General features: G+C 40.6%; 1 protein-coding gene across 1 annotated transcript in view; it reads left to right on the forward strand.

The window, feature by feature from the left end:
• Positions 1-18,551, forward strand: part of UTRN (utrophin) — a gene marked incomplete at both ends in the record, with an annotated part of 491,377 nt that overhangs the window by 26,877 nt on the left and 445,949 nt on the right. The gene's annotated exons all lie outside the window — the stretch shown is intronic.

Here is an 18,551-nt window from a genome sequence, read left to right on the forward strand (position 1 = left end):
TAATTTTTTTAATTTTTGTTTTGATACAGGGTCTCACTAGGTTGCTGAGAGTCTCAATACATTGCTGAAGCTGTCCAGGAACTTGTGATCCTCTTGTGTCAGCCTCCCAAGAACTGGGATTGCAAGTGAGCACCACGCCCAGCTTATTACTGATAATCCTTAGTGACCCAAGGATCAGCCTCTCAGCTTGTGTCTCCTTTCTTGTTTTATTTCCCATGAAGGGCCATCATGCAGGCTGTGGGGAGTTACCACATGGTCATTTAAGAAAGCCTGTTGTGGGTCATTCATTCCTTCAGTGTTTTTATTCTCTAGCATGTAGAAGAAAGAAGGAAACTCCTGGAATGTGAGAAATTGAAAGTGATATTAACTAAAGGAACCAGGAGCCTGGCATGTAGTACATGCTCAGGAAAAAAAAATCTAGTTTGTATATGTGAATAAAGTTAATTTTAGTAGGATAGTTCGTTCTTTCTTTCTTTCTTTCTTTCTTTCTTTCTTCTTTCTCTCTTCTTTCTTTCTTTCTTTCTTTCTTTCTTTCTTTCTTCTTTCTCTCTTCTTTCTTTCTTTCTTTCTTTCTTTCTTCTTTCTTTCTTCTTTCTTTCTTCTTTCTTTCTGCTTCAGAAAAGGAGTTTGTGGCTAGGTGTGGTGGTGCACACATGTAATCCCAGCATTTGGGAGGCTGAGACAGGAGGATCACGGTTCAAGGACAGCCTTAGCTACTTAGTGAGGCCCTTTGCAACTCAGTGAGACCCTGTTTCAAAATAAAGAATAAAAAATAGGGCTGGGGGTGTCACTTGGAGGTAGAATGCCCCTGGGTTCCATCCTCAGTATTGTAAAAAAAAAAAAAAAAGAGTGTGTGTTATATCTCAAGGAAAGAGAAACCTATCTTTGCCATTAAGGAGTATAAATCATAAACTTAACATGAAATAAATTTAGTTGAATGTCAGCCTAAGAATGACGGAGCAGGACCCAAGAGAGATGCAGTGGTTTCTCGTGTGATTTAGTAGGTTTCTCTTCACTGTGTGAGGCTTCAGGGTTTTTGTTCTGCTTGTTTTATCCTTTAACTTCTGCTTGAGCTTTTATAAAATGAGGCTTTATAGTATTCTTTTAAGATAGCATTAATTTTTTTTCTTGGATTGAGAGCCATTTAAAAAATTGATGGAGTGGTGGGATTTCTGCCACCACATATTATATTTTCTACCATGTCAAGAATTTTGTGAAGTCACTAAAACTTACCCAAGTATGTTCATCTGCTTACTTAATTCACACTTACTCATTTATTTCCATGGATTTAAAGGTCTAGGACCATGTGGTAGAAAACTACCCTTTTTTTTTAGATAAAATATTGTGTGCATATATTTAAAAAGTCAAACATTTTTATTATATAAACATTTTGTATTCTTAGAAGAAGAGCAGATCCCCATTATTAGGTTATTTTCTTTTTTTTGGTCTGCGTACATTTTTAAATTTACTAGCATTTGTATGGTAAGATGTATTTATATTGCCTTTTTTTTAATTAGTGGTGCTGGGGATTGCTAGACAAGTACTCTGATTAATACAGAGCTACGGCCTCAGCCTTTTCTTTTTCTTCCCTCAGCCCTTTAAATTTTTTTTTTTTTATATTGAGACAGGATCTTGCTAAATTACCATGTGCTTGCCTTGAATTTATAGTCTTCCTGCCTCAGCCTCCCAAGCAGAAGGATTAAAATCCTGTGCCACAGAGTTCCTTTTCTATTCAACAGGTCTGATAGCAGAAATAAGGAGAAGATCAACCCATGTGTCTGTTGCTAAAACTCGCTGTTCCTCATCCCTGCGCTGGGTGTGTGGGGCTGGGGAGGCGCACTGCACTCACAGGGGCTTGCTGACTAAGGACCCAGCTTCCACCTCTCAGACCACCCACTGCGACTATTTACAATGTTCAAATCGCCCCAAAAATACCACTTGCATTCTGAATTCCTTTGTTTCAACGACATAACTCAATAAGAAAGAAAGTTTCCTACAATTGAAAAGAATAGACACTGTTCAGAGGCCAAGTTTTGCCTTTTAAGGCTGAATGTGCTTTATTTTAATCTCTTCTCAAGTTGAGAAGGCTGATATAAACAAGAGGAGGGCTCTCTGGTATTTCAATGCAAAACTTCAGTAATACTGTCTCTTTTAAGTCATTTATTTTTAAGCCTGTTTATTTACTGCCTGTTCTGTAGCATCTAAAGAGCTCAGTGTTCCCAGAGTTCAGAAGCCCTCGGTATCTGAGGGGGATTGGTTCTATGACACCCCAGGGTACCAAATTTATGAATGCTCAACCAACTTACTTATTAAGAGAATATGATATACCCATTAACCTATGCACATCATATCTGCCTGTACACTCAATTTAATTCACCTCTAGATTAACTTGTAAAACCTCGTCAAGGTAAGTGCTACGTAGATGTTACTCTTTTGTTTGGGGAATAATGACAAGAAGTCTGTACTTACTCAGTACAGAAAGTCTTTCTTTTTGTTCCATCCACATGTGTTTGATCTTCATTTGGTTGCATCTGCAAACCAGAGAAGGGGAGAACTGGTCAGGGATTCCACAGATGCATGGAGGCAGATTGCCTGGATCAGCAGGCTACTGTGTTAGTACTTATCAACTGCCTATTAACTCTATCTATTCAGCTGTAAAACTGAGGATAATCATAGTTCTACTTTTTGGTTTTTCTGAGAATTAAAGATAATGCAACTAAAAAGACAACCTAGAGAGAAATATTTGCATATCACATCTGATAAGGGTTTAGAATCTAGAACACACACACACACACACACACACACAGAATTTTTACAGTTCAGCAATCAAAAGACAATCCAATGGGAAAATGGGCAAAAGAATAGACAGTTCTATAAGCCCAAAAGATGGTGGACCTCATTAGGGAAATTAATATCAAAGCCACAGTGAGATTTCACTTTGTACCCACTAGGATGGGAATCACCACCACCACCACCATCATCATCATCATCAAATGGAACAGAACAAGTTTTGGCAAGGATGTGGAGAAATTAGAACTTTACACTGCTAGTGGAAATGTATAGTGGGAATATACAGTTCCTCAAAACATTTGAATGTTGTGTTACCATGTAACGAAGCACGTATTTCCCTCCAAGCTATATACTCAACAGGGAAGACCAAGGTCTATAGAAAAAAAAATGTACATAGATGTTTGTAGCAGCCTCATTCATCATGGGCAAAAAGTGGAGATAGGAGAAAAGTCCATCAGCTAATGAATGGGTTGACAAAGTCTGATCTTTCCATATGATGCGATGTTATTCAGCCATAACAAACATGGTAATGATGTAGGCTGCGATATGCATGGACCTTGTGAGCGTGGTGCTAAGTGGAAGAAGCCGGTGCAGACCATATCACATGTCATCACATATCATCGGATCTCATTTACATGAACTGTCCACATAGGCAAATTCACTCACACAGAAAGCATTGATTTCTAGGGCCGGTGGGGGCTGGGAATGGGGAATGGCGGCTACTGGGTACAGGGTCTCTTTTGGGGATGATGAAAATGTCTGGAATTAGGTAGTGATAACTGTGGCACAACTTTGTGAATATACTAAAAACCACAGAATGCAATACACTTTAAATAGATGATTTCATGGCATGTGAATTATATCTCAATGGACAAAAAGCCAACACATGGGAAGTGGTCCCCACTGAGCAGCACCCAGTGTGCATTAGCTAATTCTGCTGCTATTGCTGTCATCTTCATTATTATTTTCCAGATAATTGCTTGTAATGTGGTTCTGTTATTTCCAGTTTTCTTTTTCAAATAACACACTAGATGTTTAGTGCTTGTCAACATTTTAGAAGGTCCACGTTTGTGAGTGGGTCCTGGGGTGGGAAGCCTGTGGACGATTGTGGGCGGGCCCTGGGGTGGGAAGCCTGTGGATGATTGTGAGCGGGTCCTGGGGTGGGAAGCCTGTGGACCATTGTGGGCGGGCCCTGGGGTGGGAAGCCTGTGGACGATTGTGGGCGGGCCCTGGGGTGGGAAGCCTGTGGACGATTGTGAGCGGGTCCTGGGGTGGGAAGCCTGTGGATGATTGTGGGCGGGCCCTGGGGTGGGAAGCCTGTGGACCATTGTGGGCGGGCCCTGGGGTGGGAAGCCTGTGGATGATTATGGGCGTCCATATTCTCCCCACTGACTTCTGCTGCATCCTCTTACTGTAAGATGGAGTGCTTCTTGGCAAGTCATAAGTCATTTATAGATTTTTCTTTTTACTCTCTTTCATCTGGTTTATCTGATTGGACACACTGCTGTGTTGGAGAGATGGGAAAGAAACCAAGAATAGGCCAATCCTAAGGAATTCCTCAAGCTTGATGATGAAATTTCTATTTCATATTTCCCCTCATAATGGATTAAATTAAAAAAATTTTTTCCTTTCAGGCAGTAGCTACACAGCCTGAGACTTACAGTAGTCTTGTATGCTAACAACAACAACAGCAACAACAACCACCTACTTGAATGTTGTTTGAACGTATTTTACATAACATCATAGCACAAATGCACTCTTGGCTAGGCAAGTTGTTGCATGCTTGTAATCCCAGTGATTCGGGAGGGTGAGGCAGGCGGATCCCAAGTTCTGGGTCAGCCTGGGCAATTTAGCTTGACCTTATCTCAAAATAAAAGAGCTGGGGATATAGCTCAGTTGTAGAATGCTTGCCTACCACATACAAGATCCTGGGTTTGATTTCCAATACTGTAGAGAAAAAAAAAATTTCATATAACATTTGGACTCTGTGTGCCAAAAGTGTGAACATATCTTAAGCACTGGAATCCTTTTTTTTTTTTTTTTTTGGTGGTACTGGGGATGGAACCCCGGGGCCTTCTACCTCTGGACTACACTCCAGACCTATTTTATATTTTATTTGGAAACGGTCTCTTAAGCCAGCTGAGGCTGGCTTCGAACCTGTGTGATTCTCCTGTCTCAGCCTCCCAAGCGTGGGGATTACAAGCGTGCGCCACCACGCCTGGCTGTCTGGAATCCTTTTTGAAATATTAATAGATAAGATGTGGGACATTTTGAGGTTTTAAGGAGTAAGTGATATTTATGTAAGTACATAAACTTTAATAAATTGTACTTTGTAAACATGTTAGAATATTTGATTACAGCTAGGGAGATGCATATTGACTGTCTATTAGACATGTAAGATTGATCTGGGCTGTAACTTTCGTTTCTGGATTTCCTTCCACTAGCTGAAGGGTGTTCTAATTTCATTATTGTGCTATCTAGATCATCACGTGGTTTCCTGGTAGCTAGGCGTCCCTGGTGACTTTCTTGCCGGGCTCTTTGTTTGCAGATGTGACCTTGTATGACTTTGCTTTGATGACTGCATAGCTGCACTCTCTGGCTTTGTCTGGCCACTGATTGCAGATTTCACTTTGACCTTTGGTGAAGACATGACTCTGACCCTTTCACAGTGATGGATCCTCCTGGTTAGTGGAGCTGCTTTGCTGGGCTGGGTAGATGTAGGGGCTGGGCTGTTGGTGGAGTGAACCCCTTCAAGTCCTGAAATGCTGGTGTCCTGACTCCTAGCTCTTTCTCTCTGCTGCTCACTGCCTGGGACACCTCCGTTCTGCTCAGTACATGGTCTGATCACTGGAAATTGCCACTTTCTGCATGGAAGTTTTATGACATGCCTTCTTCTATCTCTACCCAGGGTAGCAGCCATTTTTTTATTTAAATAAATTGTAGTAGTTTAACATGAAAATTATTACCAAAATCTTGCTTACTTGTCTATGAATGAATTATATACGGTTATTGTTTTGCTCCTCAGTGTCATTCTGACTTGAATGCTTTCAGAGTGATTGTTTTCTAAATGTGTATAGCATTTATTTTCTTGACTTTGTACTGTTCAGAAAAATAGTTTCAGCCAATACTGGTAATTTATACATCAAAGAATTACATGTACAACTGCCAAAAGGACCTGTAGTTAAACTCTTTTATTAAGATTTTACTTTTAGTGAGGAATTTACCAAAGGAAAAATGGTCTAGTGTTATGATTTGATTTATAAAAATGAATCAGAGTTAATATTTTCATAATATTATACTCTGAGATGCAGATTAGGAAAATATGTGTACCTTATTGCTTACAGTGAGTGGGATGACCAGAGCTATTGTTTTTTTTTGAGATTCAATGACTATTAAATATTTTTTCATAGCAAGTAACATTTATTTCTTTGTGTGTGCAAACATATATTATATAGGTACTTGTGTACAGACTTGAAGAAATCATGCTGTATCTCTGTGTATTTCACATAAATCTCTGAAGTTAAAATATGTGCCGCCCATCAAAGTTTGGCACATTGCATATTGATGGACAAACCTTTATGATGTCGGAACTTAATGTCTGGGTCCTGGGCTAGCTGTTGGTGCTTGTGAGTGTGGGTGGAAAGACAGAGACATGGATGGTTTCTGTCTCTTTCCACTGTGAGCTTTTGGCAGTTTCTTTTTTGGTCAGTGGCATACTGGTGATTGCCGGCAGCTGCCTGTGTGTGACTCTGCCTGGTAACTCACAGAATCTGCTCCCAGACCCGCTGGTTCCAAGTTAACATAGCTCTTACTGGAATGGGAGCCTGGATGTTGTTGCTCTGGGCTGTGCTCCGTCTTGCCCTTAGTAATAATTCTTGGTTCTCCCATTAGCGGAGGTTTCTTCATCACAAAATAATCTCTCACAGAGTCATGAACCTCCCCGTGCTTCCCAAACATTGAGTTTTGGAAAGGGAAATGATTATTCATCACAACTCTGAATGCTAGAATAAAATGTTCTTATTTAGATCAATCAGGGGTCAATTTAGTTTTCTAATGAGCTTTCAATTGCTTTTCTTGTCTGTCTTTAGGGACTATTTTTATACCAGCTTTTCTTCCTTTTAATGTTTCTAGAAGTCAGATTTTTCATCTTCGTCAACCACAAAAGGAGCTTAGAGCACCCAAAGCTCTTCATAGTAACTGTGAAGGAATGTGAGCTTTGGAGGCCATGACAAGAAAGATTGCCTAAGTGTCGGACATTCTATCAGTTAACAGCCTGCAGAACAACAGACTGCGCCAGAGTCCATCAGGGACGGCAGTGTGGACCTGACCTTTACCCTCTGTTTCTTCCACAGGAGTTAATCCACCTGCATTTTCTCATATTCCACCATGTAGACCCCTACTGGGATGTCTGTTGGACTTTTATTTGAAGATTTTGCTTTTAAAATGAGTGAATAAAGAGTAAATGAGAATCATGTATGCATGTAAAAATTGTAATTTGGGGCAGGTTTATTACAGAAATGCTTATATAATTTAAGAAAGAAAAATATCAAGGATGTATAATAACTATCAAAAAGATCAAAAGTGCTGGCAAGGATGTGGAGAAAAGGAAACCCTTATACACTGTCGGTGGCAATGTGAATTAGTCCAGCTATTATGGAAAGCCGTATGTAGGTTCCTCGAAATGTTGAACCGAGAGAGATGCTCTGAGATCCAGGATTTCCACTCCTGCGTATGTATCTATAGGAAATGAAATCAGTCTGTTGGCGAGACATCTGCACTCTCATGTTCACTGAAACACTATTCACAGTCGCCAAGAGCTGGAAACAACCTAAGTGTCCGTCAGCCGAGGCAGAGGGAAAGCAAATGTGGACCTGTACACTATGGGATACTCCTTAGCCACAAAATGAGTGAAATTTGTTATTCGTGATGACATGGTTGGAGCTAGACATAATTATACTAGGTGAAACAAGCCAGGCACACAGAGATACGTGCTGTGTGAGTTCACTTTTTTTTTTTTTTTTTTTTTTTTTGCTATACTGAGGATGGAACCCAAAAGCCTTGTACCTCCAAGCTACACCCCCAGCCCAATTTCTTATTCTTTATTTTGGAACACGGTCTCACTGAGTCGCAAAGGGCCTCACTAAGTAGCTGAGGCTGTCCTTGAACCGCGATCCTCCTGTCTCAGCCTCCCGAGTGCAGGGATTACAAGTGTGAGCCACTATGCCCAGCCGTGAGTTCACTCTTGTGTGGAATCTAGAAATGCTGATCTCTTCAGAGTTGGGAGTAGAATCGTGTTTAGAAGAGCTGGGCAGAGGAGAGGATGGGAAGGGAAGGGGAAGGGGCCAGTGGGTAGTAAGTTACAGTTAGATAGGAGTAAGAGGTTCTGGTGTGCATTGCACAGGAGGGTGACTAGGTAAGGACCATCTATCCTACATTTCAAAAAGCCAGAAGAAAGGCTGGGTAAGGCTGTGCATGACTGTAATCCTAGTAATTGGGGAGGTTGAGGCAGGAGGACCCCAAATTTGAGGCTAGTCTGGGCAATTTAGTGAGACCCTGTCTCAAAGAATAAAAGTGGCAGAACCGGGCGTGATGGTGCAAACTTGTAATCCCAGCATTTAGGAGGCAGAGACCAGAGGATAATGTTCATGGACAGCCTCAGCTACTTAGCAAGGCCTTTTGCAACTCAGCGAGACCCTGTTTCAAAATTAAAAAGACTAGCTGGGCGTTGTGGCACACGCTTGTAATCCCCGTGCTTGGGAGGTGGAGACGGGAGGATGGCGCAGGTTCGAAGCCAGCTATGTTGGCTTAAGAGACCCTGGGAGTGTAGCCCGGAGGTAGAAGGATTTCCAGGAACCCCAGTACATAAATAAATAAATAAATAAATAAATAAATAAATAAATAAATGACTAAAAAAATAGTGCTCGGGGTGTAGTTCGGAGGTACAATGCCCCTTCGTTCCATGCCCAGGACGACAATAAATAAATAAATAAATAAATAAATAAATAAATAAATAAATAGATAGGGTGGGGGATGTAGCACGGTGTTAGAGTGCCCCAGTATGGGGCAGGGAAGAGGGAGTGGTTATGGATCTAGAAGAAGGAATTTTGAATGCATTATCATAAAGAAATGACCAATGTTTGAGGAGAAAAATATAGTTAACTTTATTTATTTATTTATTTATTTATTTATTTATTTATTGCAGTACTGGGGATGGAAAAGAAAAGTCAGGTCTTCCTTATTTAATCCAAAGAAGTCTACTTTTCTTTAGAGAACTCTTAGGCAATCGGGGCTGGCCACCTGCTTGGGGACCAGCTGTGTCTGTTTTCCTGGGGGCAGAAGCAAAGTCAAGGGCAAGATTGTCATGGCAGCCAAGTCTGTTCATTTTTTTATCAGGGAAATAATAGCTCTCCTGGGTATATTACCCTGAACCCCTCTGCACATCTCTACCCGGGACCAGGCCATATATGCAAAAAGGGTGCATGTTTAACTGATCCCCTTGCTACAAGAGAAAAAAATGAGGTGAATCTTGTAAACAGGAAGGGAGGAAGGATGCTTGAGTCGGCCATTGGCTGCCTCTCACAGGGAGAATGAGCAGGCATTTTCCTCTTGGGTCCAATGTCTAGAGGCATGGCTGCAGTGAAGACAATTCTGACTCTAGAATTCAGGTCAACTATATCCCAAAAGAATATGTTGAAAAGTTGAAATTGGGCCGGGCGTGGTGGCGCACGCTTGTAATCCCCGCGCTTGGGAGGCGGAGACAGGAGGATCGCGCAGGTTCTCAGCCAGCTGTGCTGGCTTAAGAGACTCTTGTTTCCGAATAAAATATAAAATAGGTCTTAGAGTGTAGCTCAGAGGCAGAAAGGTTCCATCACCAGTACTACCACAAAAAAAAAAAAAAGTTGAAATTGGAACTGAGTGAAAATTCCCCATTTGCCGGGCGTGGTGGCGCATGCTTGTAATCCCCATGCTTGGGAGGCGGAGACAGGAGGATCGCGCAGGTTCGAAGCCAACCGCGCTGGCTTAAGAGACCCCGTTTCCAAATATACATATAAAATAGGCCTGGGAGTGTAGCCCGGAGGTACAAATCCCAGGGCCACCAAAAACAAAACAAATCTCCATTTATCTCTCTGGGGTGTACGAGTGAAAACACGCCAAATATCTTTTCCTTAAAAAAATCACACCAAAGTAGAAATGAAAAATGTTTATAAAATACACATAATGCAAAATATATGACTTTAGCTGTGTTGTGTATGTTCATATTGTTACACAACCATCAGCACCATCTTTTTCCATACTCTTTTCATACCCATTAAACAATAACTCCTCACTCCCCTCTCCTTCTACTCTTGGCAGACATGGTTTGCTTTCTAAGCCTGTAAATCTAACTATAATGGAAATCATACAGTAGTGTCATGAAGTGACTGGCATATGTCAATACGGTGCCCTTGATGTTCATGCATGTATCAGAATCTCCTTCCTTTATAAAGGGTGAATAATACTCCACTATAGTTATCACCATATTTTGCTAATAATCTGTTCATCTATTGAGAGGCCACTTGGGTTCCTTACATCTTTTTGATGTTGCAAATAATGCTTCTGTGAAGAAGGGTCTCCCCTTTGATTTCTCATGCGCATTTTATTTTATGTGGTTCTAACTCAAAGTCAGTTTCTCCTTGACGTGAGCCAGGGTCATGGCGGCTAGCTAACCCTTGTCCTGAAGGAATAGATAGAATTTCAAAGAAAGATTTCCCAGCCTGTTCTTTCTGTTTGAGTATCTCTCTTGCTAACCACCAAGAAAAAAGTCTGTCACCCAAAATTACATTTTCTATGGTCTGTAGGATCAGGGAAGGAAGGGAGTAATCTTAGTGTTCCCAGAGGACACTGCCATATTGCAGCACCTAAGAAGACACGGGTCTTCAGGATTTCACCGGGAAGGAGAAAGAAAAGAACACCAGCTTTCCTTTGCAGAGCCCTGTTGACTATGCCCATGGATTCCTACTGAGAATCTAGTCTCCTGCTTACATGATTGAACAGAGGAGAATGTTCTAGAAAAGGGAAACCCAGTCCTGGAGTGAACATATGTGTTGTTTTTGTAAAACTGACCAAAATGCTTAGGACTCTTCAGTCTAAAAAGACGAAAGTGAGAAGAAGATATAATTAGGGGCTAAGGGGCTATTTAGTTCTGAGAATCAAATGTGAATTTGTGCTTTTAATCTTCAACTGTGCAACAGACCGGGACTTTTTTTTAGGTTATGTCCAGAAAGCTATGTTTAAGAAAATTAAAAGGGATAATTATTTTATAATGAAGATAATTACCAAGTTTGCTATTTCAAGACATGGTATAGATTAAATTTATAAAATTTTAAAGCCAGGAAATGTCAGACCCACAGTAGACTTTTAAATAACTATAGTGTTCCATTGAAGAGAAATTCTAATTTTTTTTTTTTTTTTTTTGGTGGTACTGGGGATGGAATCCAGAGGCTTTCTACCTCCAGGGATTACAAGCATGCATTACCACGCCTGGCTTAGAAATTCTAATATTTAACAGTGACATACAGGACAGCCTGACCATCAGCATGTAATGGCTGTGGCCTGGATGTGAGATTTCTCCAATTTTTACCCACACTATGGATTTGATCTCTTTCCTCCCATCCTACCTGAACAAGCTTTTCAACAAAAAAGAGTTCTAATAGCTCATATGAACTTTTTATGTACTTATGTAAATTGGAAATAAGAGATAATGCATTTTAAGATTAGACACTTAGTTTTTCAAGTTATTTTATTCACTGACTTTCAGTTGATACTCTTATAACCAAAGAGCTCTGCGCTGCACAGGCTCATTTCTTAACTGTGAGGACCATGGGAAGAAATCTTTATCCTGGGGCTCTTAAGGGGAAACACAGTGTTCCTTTCTGACATGTTTTTTCTGCTTATTATAAATATTTATCTTGGACAAAGTACTGAATTTTAGTAGACTTGGAATTTTGCAAATTTAATTATTAATATGACTCAGTTTTTATGGTCTTACATTTTGATTTTAACGTGTCATGCACCAACATTAAAATACTCCAAATAGAGAAAAAAATACAATGTAAAAGAAATTGCAAACTGGGATTGGGGTGTACATCTGTGATCCCAGATATTTAAGAGGTTGAGGCAGGAGGATTGAAAGTAAAAGACTGGCGGGGGCCTTTTGTCTCAAAATAAAATAAGAAAGGGCTGGGGGCCTAGCTCAGTGGTAGAGTGCCCTGGGGTTATTGCACAAGTACCATCACCACCACCACAAAAACTTATAAAAGCTACCTTTTCTTTTTTGTGGTACTGGGGATTGAACCCAGGGACATTCTACCTCTGAGCTACACCCCCAGTTCTATTTTTTATTTTGAAACAGAGTCTCACTGAGTTGTGGAGGGTCTCACTAAGTAGCTGAGGCTGGTCATGAATCTGCGATCCTTCTGTCTCAACTTCCCAAGTTTAGAGATTATAGGTGTGAGTCAGCATGCCTGGCTCTGTCTCTCTCTGTCCCTCAGAAGGGCATGGAAATTTTATTTGCAATAGATGTAACAATATTCTAAAGCTGTGGACTCCAATGCTAAGGTTACTGGGTACCGGACCTATGCCTGGTCACAGTTGGCACAGTTCTTTAAATGTGAAACATACAGTGGATTTGAAAGAGTTAGTAAGAAAAGGGAATGTAAGCTATCGATAAAGTCTTTCATATTTAGTATATGTTGAAATAATATTTTGGACAGCACATATTATTAGAATAGATTTTATCTGTTTTTTAAATGTGGCTATTAAAAATTTTGTGTGTATGGGACTTGCACTAAATTTCTATCAAATAGCCCTGTTTTCAGGAGAGGATTTAGATAATTTTTTTTTTTTTTTTGCGGGTGTGGGGATGGAACCCAGGGACATTTGACTTCACCCACTGCCCTATTTTTTTTTTTTTTATTCTTTATTTTGAAACAGGGTCTCACTAAGTTGCGGAGGGCCTCACAAAGTAGCTGAGGCTGTCTGTGAACCACAATCCTCCTGTCTCAGCCTTCCGAATGCAGTCTGATCATTAGTATTAAATAATTAGAATCCTCCCAGCCAGTGGCTGATATAGGGCCCTTTGGAGGGATCTTTTGGACTCACTTGATTTTTATTCTGTTCAACAGTATTGGGGAATGTGTAGGAAATATTTTGGCAGTGCGTGCTTCCTGAAGAACGCTGGTCGTCAGCGGGAGGGTATGTCTGACATTTCAGTGATGCCGGCGTTCATGCCACAGCAAAAGCACATTTCTCACCTTCATTAATTGCAAGGTTTCATGTGTTGATGACAGTGGAGATAACTGTTTGCTTTGTAGTGGCTTTTTTAGAGTTGAGTCTTTCTAATTAAACGCTAGCTGACCTCCTCTGTGGTATGATCCTGGGGCGCAATGACGGTGAGGCCCTAGGGTGGTTTGACCCTGCAATCTGTCCCCCTGTGGCCCTGAAAGCCTTTCCAGGGTTAAGGGCCCTGCAGGGATATCTGAGGCACCTTTTCCTTTCCCATCTTTCAAGTGATTCCCTTAGTCCATTTTACAAAAGAAAAGCCTACCTCTGTCTTTCCCCAAACCATGCTGTCACTCATTGCTGTGAGACATTAAGGGGGCAATTTAGAAATGCCAAGCAAAGAACACCTCTTCCCCTTTTAAGAATGATTAACTTGGCCAGTGCCATATGGCACCCGTGGTAAGACTTCATAACTGACCTTTGTCCATGTGTCCGTCCATCCATCCATCCATCCATCCATCCATCCATCCATCCATCCATCGGTCCTGGGATTGACAATAATATTCCCTTAGAGACACGTATTAATATGATTCTTAAATAGATAACTGAAAGTCAGACTTTTCTTGTCAGAAAGTAAGTCTGCTTCAGCTGATTATTTTAATAGGGAGGACTAGTTTTGCCAATTAGGTAACAGAGGAGAAATTTTTGACTCATTGAATGAGCTAAATTTGTAGTTCCTTAACAATGTGCTAGAAATTGCATCATTTTAGCTGTTTAAATTAGTGATATAAATTATTTTTCAGCTTAAAAATGTACATAGGAATTCTTTGACAGGTTCATAAGCAAAAATGTTAGAAGCCTGTAACTTTACACGATATCACCCACCCTCCCTTCTTTCCATCCATCCATCCATCCATCCATCCATCCATCCATCCATCCATCCTAGGGATCCAATTCAAAGGTATTCTACTAGCATTCTATATCACCAGCCATTATTATTATTATTATTATTATTATTATTATTATTATTATTGTACTGGGGTTCCTGGAAACCCTTCTACCTCCAGGCTAAACTCCCAGACCTATTTTTATACCTTTTTATTTGGAAACCGGGTCTCTTAAGACAGTATGGCTGGCTTCAAACCTGCACAGTCCCCCTGTCTCCGCCTCCCAAGCGTGGGGATTACAAGCGTGCGCCACCACACCCGGCTATTTTTTTATTTTGAAAGAGGATCTTGCCAAGTTACTAAGGCTGGCCTTGATCCTATGATCTTCTTGTCTCAGCCTCCCAAGTACTGGGATTAGTAGCATGTGTGACTACCACATTGGGCTTGTGAAAGAGGCTTTAATAAAGTCAATCCAAGTTTTAAATCGTCCAAGAAGACATTCTGTTTTGGCTTCAAAGGCACTTCTTTCCTAAATAGCTGGATTTTATGAAACTCATATTGGGTTAGTGCCAGCCAATGGGACACTATTAAAGTGTTCCTCAAGATGTGCTCGAGGATAACGCTCGCTCTCTAATGCAAGGCGAGTCTTGGCGGTGGTACACACGTTCCTGACGCTTGTTTGTTTTCATAGGAAAAACAATTCCTGATTTCTCTGCCACGTTGCCAGTTTAGGGTTTGAATTGAGATTTGTGGCTAAGTTCTGTAGAAAGAATTTTCGACATGCGTTTTCAGCTGGTGAAGTGAAAATTTACAAAGCCGCGTCCTGGGAGATTTGCGGAGCCGCCTCGTTAATGCTTCTTATTACTCTGCTTCTTTCGCTCATCAAGCCTTTAAGTTCTGGGCCGGGCAGCGGTGCTGGCACCTGGATCTGTACGAGCTTGTCAGGAGCATTTTAAGAAGAGCAAAATATTTAGAGGAAGAATTTGGGAAAGCAGCCTGAAGGGGTTTAACGCATTCTTCTTCTCCTAATTCAATCTCGTGTTTGTCCCCTAATGGAGAAAGGTCTTTAGTGGTTAAGATTTGCTAAGCCAGCAGAGGTTCTCACAAACGGTTTTCTAAAACCCCAACCTAAAGAAAATGCTCAGTTGTGCTTGGAAACCTGAAAGGACACCTCTAGAGGAGGTGGATTTGCCTGATAAATTATACTCATTCATTTGCTACCTACATAAATCATCTAGGCATACATAAGTTATATTGTGTGCTTATATGTTTTTGTTTTGAAGAAATTAAAGTTACTAATTGGCTTGATAACGAGAGTTGCAATAGTTTGAAGCTGTTAGGTTCTGGATAGATGATCTAGGAAGACAAAAATGATTTCTTAGAATAGAATGATGGACTGTTGGTTGTTCTACGACTTTTCTAGCCTAATAGAAGCCTGGGTCAGGGTGTTGATGTTAAATTATAATGGGGTGGGAGCACTTCACTACTTGTAACTACTCTAGGTTTGTTACATTTTTACTGTCATAATTGAAAAGCCACAGGCTAATTCTTGTTATTTTATTGAATTCCTGTCTGTAGATAATAAGAGGTGTGTGTGTGTGTGTGTGTGTGTGTGTGTGTGTGTGTGTGTGTAAGAGAGAGAAAGAGAGAAACAAAGAAAGGCAAGGTATAGGTTTATTGAAATGTGAGCTTTTTTTCTTTTTTGAACAGTATTAGGAAAACCAAGACTGAAGTATATTTTGAAAATATAGCATATTTTTGAAACACTTGGATGTTAGCTTATTGTTTTAGGCAAATACTTCATATCAGTTACTGATTCATTCTCAGATTATTTGGCTTTCAGATTACAGACTGTTTTAGAAACATTAATTTTGATAAAGGTCTCTATGGGGAGGATCTATTTTTAAATTTGATTTCATTGTATATATGGTAAAGTGGAATGATCTCATTAAGTATTTGATAAGGTGATAGGTACTCATTTCTTTGGCTACTCTATATGTTTTTAAAATTATGAAAGCTAAATTATCTGTAAAAGCTGGGCATGGTGGCGCATGCTTGTAATCCCCTGTGCTTGGGAGGCGGAGACAGGAGGATCGCGCTGGTTCGGAGCCAGCCTTGCTGGCTTAGGAGACCCTGTTTCCAAATAAAAAATATACAAAATAGGTCTGGGAATGTAGCCCAGGTGTAGGAGGGCTTCCAGGAACCCCAGTACCACCAAAATAAATAAATAAATAATCTGTAAAGAGATTAAGAAAGAAACGATAATATTTCTCACTTAGAATTTTTCCCATTTTTATGGCAAAAATTCTTACATTATTTGAATGTTGTGAAAATAAGACTTCTTAAAAGTAAGATGATTTAATATTCACTTAGGACCTTCCTACTTTTTATTCATAGTATTAAAAAAGAATAAAGGATATGACACAGCCTACAAAATTAATTCCTATTAAAGATGGCGGGATAAATGATTGGATTTCCCAGTATCCTGAACACAAATGTTCAATAATAAACTCATTTTAGTAAGGTGGACATGTGGTGATAGCCTTGTAGTCTAGGTGGAATCTCATCTCTGTCCTTCTTAGGTTCAGCGGTAAAGGCTGGGGCACTAAGAGTGAGCAGACGAGTCCGGTGCGTTAATAGATGGCTCTTGTGTGACATTGATCCAATACGGTCTCAAGGCTCAGTAGGGGCTGAGTGTCTTCACTGTCCTTTCAGGGAGGAAGGTCACCTCGAAGCACCATTAACACCAAAGAGTTTCCTAGAGTGCACTTTTGTTTTCCTGACAGCTGCTTTTTTTATGCCTTGGGGTTGGTCTCCAGTTACCTTTATGGATCTGTGAAAGCGCATTCTTCTCTGGAGCTGCTGCTCTATTTATTCTAGGAATGACCTTCTCATTGCTAGCTCTCCTTCCAGAAGAACCGAGTTATCACAGACTTGATGCTGCAGTCAGCTTTCTGCCACTATAATGAAATGGCTGAGGTAATTAGCTCATAGAGGGAAAGTGTATTTTGGCTCACAGTTATGCAGAGTCCAGTCTGTGACTCAGAGGACTCACGGCTTTGGGCCTCTGTGAGCGGTGCCGGATGGAAGAGTAGAGCGTGCATGGCAGAGCCCACCGCTCACCCGGGAGCCAAAGAGGAAGGAGAGGTGGTAGGGTTTCCGGCACCCAGGACCTCCGACCTTGTGAGCGATTAGTGCCACCTCGTGAGCGAGCCCTTAACTCCGCACCTTTGGGGGGCATGCCAGCTTCAAGCCAGAGAGCCCTTGGTGGAGCTGTAGGTGAACTTCTAAAGAGCCTGTCAGGGACTTAATGAGGAGGTCTTTATTTACATCAGAGGCAGCCGCTGTGGGATGGGTGCACCAGGCCTCCTCTGTTATTTCGCTCTTATGAGATGGAAGCAGTGTTCCTCGGGGTTTTTAGATCACTCTCAGTGGGTCTTAGACATTGTTAATATGCCGCTTTGCGATGCCAACAATGCATCTTTTTTTTTTTTTTTTTGGCAATGGGGATTGAACCCAGGAGCATCCTACCTCTAAGCTACATCCCAGTCCTTTTTCATTTTTTACTCTGAAGCAGGATCTTGCAAAGTTGTCAAGGCTGTCCTCTAACCTATGATCCTTCTGTCTAAGTCTCCCAAGTATTGCGATTGCAGGTGTCTTCCATCATGTCTGGCGAATAGCATCTGTTTTGCTAGTTGTAGTAGAAATCTGGGGAGTGGTTGAAGAGGATATGATTAGAAATAACAGAAAGTAAAATAGATGTGTGTTTATCTGTGTTATAATACAATAATCATATAAATTATAATATTTTATTTACTTATGATTACAATAAATAATCATATAAATAAACACTTATAATACAATAATCATAACAACAAAGATCTCAACACCAGCTCTTTGTCATATAGCTTTCACTTATCTACACAGATCTTCACAATACGCTTACAAGCCAGGGAAAAGAAGCTGTAACTCTATTCTACAGATGATAACTATGTGGCTAGGAGATGTTGGGATGCATACCCAAGGTCACACCATGGGGTACTGAGGTGTGGTCAATTTGGTTCTAAAGCCTTTGCTCCTTTTATTTTATACCACATGGCCTCCTTGCACTGAATTTAATCATTCTGCCCATTCTTAAGAAATTGAGGGTTCTTTAACTTTTTAAGGTCAAATTTCATTTGCTATAGCTTGGGCAGTGAATTTGTAGTCCGTCAAAACTGAAGTCGATAATGTTTTTAGTTTATACTTTTTCGTGGTGTTGGAGATTGAACTTAGAGATACTTTACTACATCCCTGGTTCCCTTTTAAGTTTTGCTTGGAGACAGAGCCTCACTCAGTTGCCTGGACTGGCCTCAAACTTGCGAGCCTTCTGCCTCAGGTTCTGGAGTTACTGGTGATAATGCTTTTAAACTCCCGATTTTTTTCTACCTGTAAAATGTTTGCATGGATCAAAGTCATTACAACCTGTATCAGTCTTCCTAGAGGCGTACGTGTTAGAGAACTGACTGCAGAGTGTGGAGCCTGTATGTGAAGGAAGGAGGTCATGAAGTCCTTTGTTTTTATTAAATAATTTCGACTTCAGCTTTTTTTAAATCATGCTTGCAATTTTACTTA

This window comes from Muscardinus avellanarius, assembly GCF_963383645.1.
Source record: "Muscardinus avellanarius genome assembly, chromosome: 8".
NCBI lineage: Eukaryota > Metazoa > Chordata > Mammalia > Rodentia > Gliridae > Muscardinus > Muscardinus avellanarius.